The sequence below is a fragment of the Palaemon carinicauda genome, chromosome 10 (assembly GCF_036898095.1).
Source record: "Palaemon carinicauda isolate YSFRI2023 chromosome 10, ASM3689809v2, whole genome shotgun sequence".
NCBI classification, from domain to species: Eukaryota; Metazoa; Arthropoda; class Malacostraca; order Decapoda; family Palaemonidae; genus Palaemon; species Palaemon carinicauda.
The window spans coordinates 150022817-150034552 of NC_090734.1; the positions used below are offsets into that span (position 1 = coordinate 150022817).

The 11736-nt window shown below is 36.1% G+C and overlaps 1 non-coding gene across 1 annotated transcript; it reads left to right on the plus strand.

Annotated features, from left to right (window-relative positions):
* Nucleotides 1-334: 334 nt before the first annotated feature.
* Nucleotides 335-406, plus strand: TRNAQ-CUG (transfer RNA glutamine (anticodon CUG)). The gene has a single exon. It is a non-coding gene; the product is annotated as a tRNA-Gln (tRNA).
* Nucleotides 407-11736: the final 11330 nt, after the last annotated feature.

Genomic DNA, 11736 nt, shown 5'->3' on the forward strand with positions numbered 1-11736 from the left:
TGTAATTAGCTTAATGTATTTTCTATTAGCATCTGAAAATACTGCATTAGTAGTAGTAGTAGTAGTAATAGTAGTTACAGAACATTTTAAATAAAATCTCTAGAGGCGTTTGCATGTCTTAAGTTTTATAAGTAATAATAATAATAAAAATAATAATAACAACAACAACAACAACAACAACAATAATAATAATAATAATTACCAAACAACGTGATAGAACTAAAGCCAATTTTAATGAAGACAACGCAACACTGCAAGACCATAATAGTAATTTTCAAGCACAACGTCTAAATTATAATGATTATGCACAAAACAATATCAAAGCCCTCAAACAGGTCCCATGGTGTAATGGTTAGCACTTTGGACTCTGAATCCAACAATCCGAGTTCGAGTCTCGGTGGGACCTCGGGGTAAATCCTAGTTATTTTCTATAAGGCTTCATTTGTATTAGCAATCAGAATAATGGTATAGGATACTCTATATAGCAACAATGACATCAATGCAAGTACGAAATAATGTCACCTATGAAAATTACAACAATGATTGTCACAATAAAACGGCCCAAATTATATGAAATGGATAAGGCGACACCGAATGTCTTAAAAAGCTAAATCACATTACAAAAATATTGGGGGAAAAGACGTCTTTATTGTATTACAAGATATTCTCGGTGGCATCAAATATAAGGCAAAATCTATATTACGTTACATGCAGGCATCTTAACAATAAATAATAATTTTAAATTACATTGCATAAAGATGAAATGGCATTGCAATAACATAAACGCTAATGTAAAATCTGTTACGTTATTTTCGAAAACTTATGACATGTATACAGTATATCAGAATATGACAGCTCACTTCATCTCGTTTTGTTTTAATGCCACTTTCAGGTTTATCACCTTTCTAATCGTTTGTTTTAATAGTGAATAATATCAACAAGAGTAATGATAATAATTAATGTTGAAGATCTTAAGCGTTACAAACTTGTGTAAATCAATATCACCATCATCATCATCGTCTCCTCTTACGCCTATTGACACAAAGGGCCTCTTCTAGATTTCGCTAGTCGTCTCTATCTTGAACTTTTAATTCAATACTTCTCCATTCATCTACTTCATGCTTCATAGTCCTCAGCCATTTAGGCCTGGGTCTTCTAACTCTTCTAGTGCCTTGTAGAGCCCAGTTAAACTTTTGGTGAACTAATCTCTCTCGGGGAGTGCGAAGAGCACGCTCAAACTATCTCCATCTACCCCTCATCATGATCTCATCCACATAAGACACTCGAAAATTCTTCCTTATAGTTTCATTTCTAATACTGTCCTGCCATTCAAGTCCCAATATTCTTCCGATATTCTTCAATATCGCATAAGGTTTATCATTTTATCTTCCAAAATTTATGATACGCAAGTAGTGGATCTTTATACTTTATGTATATACATATATATCCTTATATATGAATAGGCTGCTTATGCCTTTATACGTCTTTATGCATTTACCGACGAGAAATCCCTAACAGTCTGAGGCTGCACAGATTTCCATAACGTACAGATAAAAAAACATATCTCATTTATATTCTTAATTACATAAGTTATTTTTGATAGCCATATATATATATATATATATATATATATATATATATATATATACTTTTTTTTGGCAGTATACAAATGATACTAGTTCTTCTTTTTAGGAGTACTCCTTGGTGCATGACTAAAAGTAGAACTTGAATGACATAAAAAGTTAAATTTAGTCCAAGTTATTGAATATAAAATTCAAGAAATATAAATCAAATACTTTATTCAGATATTTGTTCATTGAATTACTGTCATACGGCAAAACACTGGGCTCAGGGAAACAAGGTTTGAAACAAGATGTTAGTAAAGACGTGAAAAGTCCAACTGGACGCTATAGAGATCGTATTGCAATGCTTACAGTGCACCCCCTGAGGTACAATTAATTAAGGCACTGACGGACTTATACTGCTGGGTATTAGAGCAGCCGATGGTAGGAAATTAAGAAAAAATCATAATTTTTCCATTTTTAAATTAAAAAAAAAAAACGGATATGTAAATCACAAACTTATTTACTCGACATTTTTTTATAAGTGAGATTAGAATATAAAAATCATAGTAACTACTCAGAGCAACAATTAAGGTAAATAACTGATGCTATTCTATAACCTGTCGTCTATTTAACCTACAATATAAAAAAAAACAAAAATCTTTCTTTTTTGATGGATTAACTAGACTCAATTGTTGCTTAAATTCTTCGAACTTTTAACATCACATTGCACATACCACATCGAATGTTTACATCGAAGGATTGTGGTGGCCAATGTGGTAACGTCCATGACTAGTGAACGCCAGACTAGGGTTCGAGTCCCGCACAAACTCCTAAGTTACTTTGGTCGCTGAAACCTCACCATCCTTGTGAGCTAAGGAAGAGGGGGGGGGGGGGTCGAGGGAGCCTATAGGTCTATCTGCTTAGTCATCAGCAGCCATTGCCTGGCCCTAATTGGTCTTAGCTTGGGTGGAGAGGGGTCTCTAGGGCATTGTCCTGCTCGATAGGGAAATGTCGCTGTCCCTTGCCCCTGCTATTTATGAGCAACCTTTAAACAGTACTGTTAATTTTTCTCATCGCTTATTTATTTCCTTATTTTCTTTCCTCACTGTGCTATTTTTCCTTGTTGGAGCCCTTGGGCTTATAGAATCTTGCTTTTCCAACTAGGGTTGTAGCTTGACTAATAATAATAATAATAATAATAATAATAATAATAATAATAATAATAATAATAATAATAATAATAACACTTCTTGTCTTTAATCTAAAATTTCTCAAAATTAAGACCAGCATCCCGATATTCATATTTTTATCCTCAATCGGGATAACTACGAAATAATTCTAAACTATCATCTCATCTGCTCTTTATTACATTAGCAAGTTTCATCAATATAAAAAAACAGCTAAAGTATTTTCCTATTAAATACTGCTAATTACTCTTCATAATAATAATAATAATAATAATAATAATAATATCATCATCAACAACAACAACAACAATAATAATAATAATAATAATAATAATAATATTCTATATAATAATGATATTCAATATAATAATAGAGGCTGCGCCCACAGCAAGTGGCGATTTGGCTGTTTCGGGCAAGAGATGGCTATAGATTGAATTTTAAATATATTGATTGATTTGAGGTCGTTCAACCCAGTAATTTTAGCTTTTTGGCTGAAAAGTCACCATAGAATCGAGATTATTTCAAATTCAAGCTGCCTGAACCTGTTAAAACAGAATACTGTTTGTACAATTTTGATAGTCTTGGTAAAGGTAAGAAATCTGTTAGCTCTCCTTTTAATATTATCATTATCATCTCCACCAACGAAGTTGGAAGGAGGTTATGTTTCACCCCCTGTTTATGTATGTGTGTTTGTTGTGGTAAGTGTCCTGTCCGCAATTTCAGTTGTAGAACAATGAAACTTACAGGGATTAACTGTTATGTAAAAAGCTGGAAATTATCAAATTTTGAAAGGTCAAGGTCACGGTCAAGCAAAATGTTCAATTCACGTAATCAGCCTTAAATTTGGACATCGTTGTCACAGAGACTTCAAATTTGGTTTATATTTGAGTGTATGAAAATCCACGTAAATTATTACAAGTTAAGGTCGACGGTCAAGGTCAAATCCAAGGTCAAGGTCAAATCCAAGGTCAAGGTCAAGCAAAAGGTCACATTCCGGTCTTCAACCATAGGCCACAATTTTAATCGCAAAGTAATGAAACTTTAAGGGGTTTTAAACTTATTTAAAGAGCTAGAAATGATTACTTGATTTTGGATAGGCACGTTGGTTTCGGGAAAATAAGGTGCCGTGGTGGAGGTCTGCACTCTGAGTGTTTCTCTAGTTATCAATAGAACTAGCTAAGTTACAACCCTACTTGAGAAAGCAGCATGCTTTAAGCCTAAGGCCTCTAACAGTGAAAAATAGCTCAGTGAGGGAAGGAAATAAAGAAATATGTAAACTACAAGAGAAGTAATGAACAATTAAAATAAAATATTCTTTCTAAAAACAGTAACATCACGATGGAATCGGAAAATATACCTTCGTCCTTCCTTCATAACAATAGCTTTTGTAATGTAACAAAATATGGTCACTCTCCATCTATATCAGAAAGGGGTCTTTTGACTGGCCAGACAGTAGTACATTGGATCCTTCTCTCTGGTTACGGTTCATTTTCCCTTTGCCTAACACATACACCGAATATTCTGGCCTATTCCTTACACATCCTCTTCTGTCCTCATACACCTGACAACGCAGATTACCAAACAATTCTTCTTACTGCACTTTACTTGTTCAGTGGCCACTTTCCTTTTTGTAAGGGCAGAAGAGACTCTTTAGCTATGGTAAGCAGCTCTTCTAGGAGAAGGACACTCCAAAATCAAACCATTGTTCTCTTATCTTGGATAGTGCCATATCCTCTGTTCCATGGTCTTCCACTGTCTTGGGTTTGAGTTCTCTTGCTTGAGGGTACAATTGGACACACTATTCTATCTTACTTCTCTTCCTCTTATTTTGTTAAAGTTTTTATAGTTTATATAGGAGATATTTATCCTAATCTCGTTGCTCTTCTTAAAATATTTTCTTTTTCTTTGTTTCCTTTCCTCACTGAGCTATTTTCCCTCTTGGAGCTCCTGGGCTTATAGCATCCTGCTTCTCCAATAAGGGTTGTAGCTTAGCAAGTAATAATAATAATAATAATAATAATAATAATAAATAGTAAGATAGTCTTCGCTGATTCAATCAATAGTTAAAGCTCCACACCACGAGATCGGATAAGAGAAAGGGTCCGAGGAGCGGAAAAACGTCCTAGTTTCGCTTCAGATTTTAGAGTTCTGGCTAGTGACACACACTTGGCTATAGTGTGGCGTGAGAAACCAAACTTTACGACTGATTTATTGGACATAAAATAAATCTGTACCCACGAAGGATTTGTTTACCCTAATCAGCTTCTAAAAAAAATATCCTTCGTGTCATTCTACGAACAAGCAGATATCAATTTAAAAGACAAACATCATTTTAGAATTTTATGATCCTGTAGCATCTGCTCCTGTCTATAGCGTAAATGCAGTAATACGATAACTGTTCTCGTCCACAGGACCAGAGGTCAGTTTGTTTACACCGAATGTGGTAACACAGTACCGACGCTGTATTATTATTATTATTATTATTATTATTATTATTATTATAATTATTATTATTATTATTATTATTATCATTATTATTGACGCTGTATTATTATTATTATTATTATTATTATTATTATTACTATTACTTGTTAAGTTACAACCCTAGTTGGAAAAGCAGGATGCTATAAGCCCAGGGGCCCTAACAGAGAAAATAGCCCAATGAGGAAAGGAAACAAGGAAAAATAAAATATCTTAAGAACAGTATCAATATCAAAATAAATATTTCCCATATAAACTATAAAAACTTTAACAAAACAAGAGGAAGAGAAATTAGATAGAATAGTATGACCGAGTGTAGATTCCAGTAAGAGAACTCTAACCCAAGACAGTGGAAGACCATGGTACACAGGCTATGGTACTACCCAAGACTAGAGAACAATGGTTTGATTTTGGAGTGTCCTTCTCCTAGAAGAGCTGCTTAGCATAGCTAAAGAGTCTCTTTTACCCTTACCCAGAGGAAAGTAGTCACTGATACCTTTTACTTATAACTGATGATTGCAGCAACAAGACAGCGTTGCTTGCTGTCTGCATTTGCGTCTGTTAATGCGTCTTTCACATCCCTATATTCTTCCCGTCTTTCGTAAGCTAACGCCAACTGCAGAATGCAGTGACATAATACTAAAACAGCGTGATCTCACTCCAGTGTTGCCAGATGGGTTTGTGAAAAAATCCCCAAACCTCATGATAAAAAATCCACAAAACAACCTAAAAATCCCCATTTACACAATTTTTTTTTCTTCTGATCATATAGGCTTTACTCATATAAAAATTACACACCATACTTCATATAGAGAGCAAGTAAACTAATTGCAACAATATAAAGATTTACTAATTTTTGTTTCTTCTTCATAGAAATTTGTACAGAATATCCCCATTAGACACCCAAAATCCCCAAATCTAGGGATAACTCTCCATAGCTGGCAAAGCTGTCCCACTCACTCCCTGACTGTCCTTCCGTCTGTCAACGCCGACTACAAAAGGTACGCCTTCTTCCGTACAGGTTCGTGACACGTATCCGAGTGTTGCAGCCACGTCCGATATATTCCCAGGAAGGATTTCTGACCTGGCACGCAATCTATCCTTCCTCCGTACGTATGGGGCAATAAAAGAGAGTCGTAAATCATTCCTCAATACAAACCTTGGATGTTAATCATGTAGCTTTGGCATGCGATGCGTAATCTACGACTGCAATAGAATATTTTATACGTTGAGGTATAGGGCGATAGATTAATAGGGTAAAAAAGAAGAAAATGAAAATTTATATGGAAGAGGTGCAGCCCGTATATATCCAGGATCAATACACTATTTTCAGACTTATTTCTCATTTGTTGCTTGTTTATGTGTATGTTTCTTTGTTAATTTCTCCATCAATATTCTTGGCTGTCTTTTGTCGGTCTCTACTATACATTCTATTCAGTACGTTTTTGTTTACATATTGTGAGCTCTGTTTTATAGAATCCTGCACACCAACGTTTCGTTGATTTTATTTAGATTTGCGCCCATTTTGAATGCTAACAACATAACAACAACTTGTTGATAATAATACACATATTAATGATGATCATGATAAATCATTTCAATATGTAAATACAAAATAATATTCCCCATAAAAACAAATAACTAGGCCTATCTAAGTAATCCTTGAATACTTACAGTACTGAAGAATGAGCAACCTTTCCAAACTTAAAAGTCAATACTTAATGTTATGGACTATGACAAAAGATGAGACTATTTTGTTTTAATTCTTAAGCATACACAGACCTGGTGTTGTCTAGACTACAAGAGGATAATGAACCTACTGCTGGCACGGACCCAATCAAATAGGATACAAGATCATCAAAAGACAAAACGTTAAGAACATTATTGAAACTCTTTCAAGGCTACTCATGAGTAGCAGTCAATGAAATGCCCTAGCTAGTAAGACAATGCCCTAGAGACTGACCATATATCCAGATGATCAGTTCCCAAGCCCTATCTCCACCCAAACTGGGACCAGGGATGGCCAGGAAATGGCTGCTGATGACTCAGCATATAAGCTCCCCCAAACCCAACATCCCTAGCTCACAAGGATGGTGAGTTTGCAAGGACAACAAGAAACTGTCGAGTTTGAACGAGACTCGAACCCCAGTTCGGCGATCACTAGGCAAGGACGTTTCCAACAGGGGAAAACTCAGGGTGTATATATTGATTTCCGTGGGTGGCTCATATAAGAAAGAGTATTACAAATTCATAAGAATCCATAATGGATCCCAGTGACTTTGTGGTGGACTGTTATAGCGGGCTTGCCTGGTAAAGGCCAGACTGGGGTTCGAGACCCGCTCAAATTCGTTAGTTCCTTTGGTCGCTGCAACCTCACCATCCTTGTGAGCTAAGGATGGGGGGTTTGGGGAGCCTATAGGTCTATCTGCTGAGTTATTAGCAGCCATTACCTGGCCCTCCTTGGTCCTAGCTTACGTGGAAAGGGGGCTCGAGCGCTGACCATATATATATGTATGGTCAGTCGCCAGGGCATTATCCTGCTAGATAGGGCACTGTCACTGTCCATTGCCTCTGCCATTCATGAGCGGCCTTTAAGCCTAATAGCTTTAAACCTGGTGCTAAGAGGCTGTGCCAGGGAAGAAGGAAAAGAAAACGGAAAAAAGGGCAAATCTGTCTCAATTGAGAAGAGACCATTTCTTTTTCCTATAATGACCCTTGATTTAAACGACCTGATTATCACCATTTCAAGTCTCTTCAATAGAAAATATGATAATAGATAACGCTCTTTTAATACACATAATTGACCATCTTAGGTCAAGTGGACAAACATCGTTATTCAACAGTAATTTATAGATTTTATGTCGTTGACTTTATGTTTTCTTTTCACAGAAAATTATTTTTTCTTATTTACCTTAATATAATTTTGGTTTCTCTTTTCCTCACCAATATCTTATTTTACTGGTCTTTTTACACTTCTATGTTTTTAAACTTTTATTTTGATTGCAGTCTCAATTTTCTTTCATTTTTTAAAGTTATAATGATTCTTGTGTCCTTTTTTTCTGTTGTTTGGGTATTTCCAGATTGACTAATCTATTTCCATTTTCTCTTGGATTCACATTAGTACACCTCGTTTTTTTTCTCAAAAATATTCTGACCCAAATGATTCCTAGCGGCTACACAAGTATTCACTCAATCTTTAGAACTTAGGCTTACACAAAACGAATTGTTATGAATCAATTTATAGTTTTTATACTATATCATACTTAAATAAGATTATAAAGCAATTTAGTAAACATTTTTCTTGTAGCAAAGAAGAGACTCTTTAGCTATGGTAAGCAGCTCTTCTAGGAGAAGGACACTCCAATATCAAACAATTTTCTCTAGTCTTGGGTAGTGCCTTAGCCTCTGTACCATGGCCTTCCATTGCCTTAGATTAGAGTTCTCTTGCTTGAGGGCACACTCAGGCACGCTGTTCTATCTTATTTCTCTTCTTCGATGTTTTTTTTTTTCTTTTCTTTTCTAAGTTTTCATAGCATGTATGTGGACAAAATTAATGTTGTTACTGTTCTTGAAATACTTTATTATGATTGTTTATTCTTCTCTTATAGTTTATTTATTTCATTGTTTCCATTTCTCACTGGTCTATTTTTCCTGTTGGAGCCTTTGGGCTTATAGTTTTTTGCTTTTGCAACTAGGGTTATAGCCTAGCTAATAATAATAATAATAATAATAATAATAATAATAAGAATAATAATAATGTCAAAGGACTGCCATATTCCTACCTAGCTTGCGCTAATGGTTACCGAAATTCTTACGTCATGGTTGTGGTGGCCGATGCGGTAACGTCCCTGACAGGTGAACGCTAGAATGGGGTTCGAGTCCTTCTAAAACTCGTAAATTCATTTGATCGCTGCAACCTCACCATCCTTATGAGGGAAGCCTATATAATAGCTTAGTCATCAGTATTGCCTAACTTTCCTTGGTCCTAGTAAGGGTGGAGAGGGGGTTTAGACGCTGATCTTATGTATATATGGTCAGTCGCTAGGGCATTGTCCTGCTTGATAGGGCAATGTCACTATCCCTTGCCTCTGCCATTCATTAGTGGCCTTTAAACTGTATCAGATCCCCTAAGTAAAACCCCTTATTATAATTTATTCTCTACTTGATTGCCTTCCTATTTGCCCTTTTTCCCCTTAGTTCAATATTGCCATTTTTCCCCTCTGTTCAATATTGACCTTTTTCCTCTCTGTTCAATATTGACCTTTTTTCCCCTCTGTTCAATATTGACCTTTTTTCCCCTCTGTTCAATATTGACCTTTTTTCCCCTCTGTTTAATATTGCCCTTTTCCCCCTCTGTTCAATATCGCCCCTTTTCCCTCCGTTCAATATTGCCCTTTTCCCCTCTTTTCAATATTGCCCTCTTCCCCTCTGTTCAATAATGCCCTTTTCTCCTCTGTTCAATATTGCCCTTTTCCCCCTCTGTTCAATATTGCCCTTTCTTCCCTCTGTTCAAAATTGCCCTTTCTTCCCTCTGTTGAATATTGCCCTTTTTCCCCTCTGTTTAATATTGCCCTTTTCCCCCCTGTTAAATATTGACATTTTTCCCCTGCTCAATATTGCCCTTTTTCCCCTCTGTTCAATATTGCCCTTTTTCCCCTCTGTTCAATATTGCCCTTTTCCCCTCTGTTCAATATTGCCCTTTTCCCCTCTGTTCAATATTGCCCTTTTTTCCCCTCCGTTCAATCTTTTCCCATTTTCTCGCTTCGTCAAAATAAAAAAAGCCAATGGAAAACGAAAGAAGAAAGGGGATATGTGGAGGGGGGGGGGGGTATCTTGCCTCCTACCGGAAGGAAGGTTATAAGAGGCTGGAAAACAGAAAGCAGAAAGACAATTTAAAAGTTTGGTCTTTTGAGGATTACCGATTTATGTATTTCGAATTGGGTAAAAAAAAAAGGGGGGTTGGTGGTGTTACAGTGTCGCCTTACAGGAGCAAATCTTTCCCCGAGCTTAATGCTATAGCATTCGAAGTAGTACTTTTAAGGTGAGAGAGAGAGAGAGAGAGAGAGAGAGTGAATACTTATATGGTTTTATATAGGGTTTGCACCATATATATATATATATATATATATATATATATATATATATATATATATATATATATATATATATATATTCAATAAAGCCCATTGCCTCGGTCCTGTGCGTCCTACGGAAATTCTAGTATTTACTTAATTTCTTCATATTCTACGGCGTGAGCCTTTGTTTAAAGGAACGGTATTTATTCTCTATTTTCTCGCGAATACCGATTTAAAACACTTTTAAGAATCTATATATCTTTAATGGTTTAGCTAAAATTACGTTATCTATTGAAGTTTACTAAGAGGAAATGGATTGAGTATACGCTTAAATATATTCACACATTTACACGCAGACATACCCGCTGACATGCGCCATTACAGAGACCACCCATAGCGGATGTCAGACGGTCAAGACCTCTATGCTATTAGGGTCATGCCTTGGCTAAGGGTACGCAGTGCTGGCCCTAGGCTATCTCTTGGTTGCAAGGTTCCTGCTGAAGAGAGAACGACTTCGGATGTCAAGGGCCACCCGCTGCATCATTTCCCATCTTACTGAGAGTCAGATTTCTTTTTGAAGGGAGAATGTAGTTATTAAACTCTCATGATTTTGTTATCATGAGTCTGCCGTAGTTATTCTCCCTGTGCACGATCTGGGTTTCGTCAACTCTTTCAGGGAGGGTTTCCGGTCGTAGATATCGATCTAATGATGGTGTATTGGCCCCCCTAATTACTGTGGGCCAGCATACGTCTTCGGGATGTCGTGGTAGTGTGTCCGAAGTGGTCTTTTTCTGCTAAATTTTCTGGATATTAAAGGTTCATACACTTTTCCTTTACTCCTCGGGAATTGGTCCAGCTCCTCATCACCGAAATGGCTACTAGGTTTGGCTTGCTATAGATTTTATGTTTTTCTGTCTAGCAAGGAGTCCCTTTCGAGTAACACGTCGATTGATAATTCCTCGCAAGGCTCGAATTTCATCTTTATAAGACGATCCAAAGTTAAGAAGATAGCAGATGATTAGGTTCTTTTCATTACCTTCTGTCACTGTGGGCTGTTGAATTTCGTAGAATTTCTTTTTCCATAACCTCGTCTATCATGATGACAGGATACGCGTTACTCCTTATGCAGTTGTCGAATTCGATTTAGTTCGCTAGCACGTCTTTCCAAGATGAGCTGTGTTAATGCTCAATTGACGTCTGCACATTATTATTATTATTATTATTATTATTATTATTATTATTATTATTATTACTTGCTAAGCTACCACCCTAGTTGGAAAAGCAGGATGCCAAGGGCTCCAACAGGGAAAATAACCCAGTGAGGAAAGGAAACAAGGAAAAATAAAATATTTGAAGAACATTTACAACGTTAAAATAAATATTTCGTAATTAAATTAGAATTAATTAACAAAATAAGAGGAAGGGAAA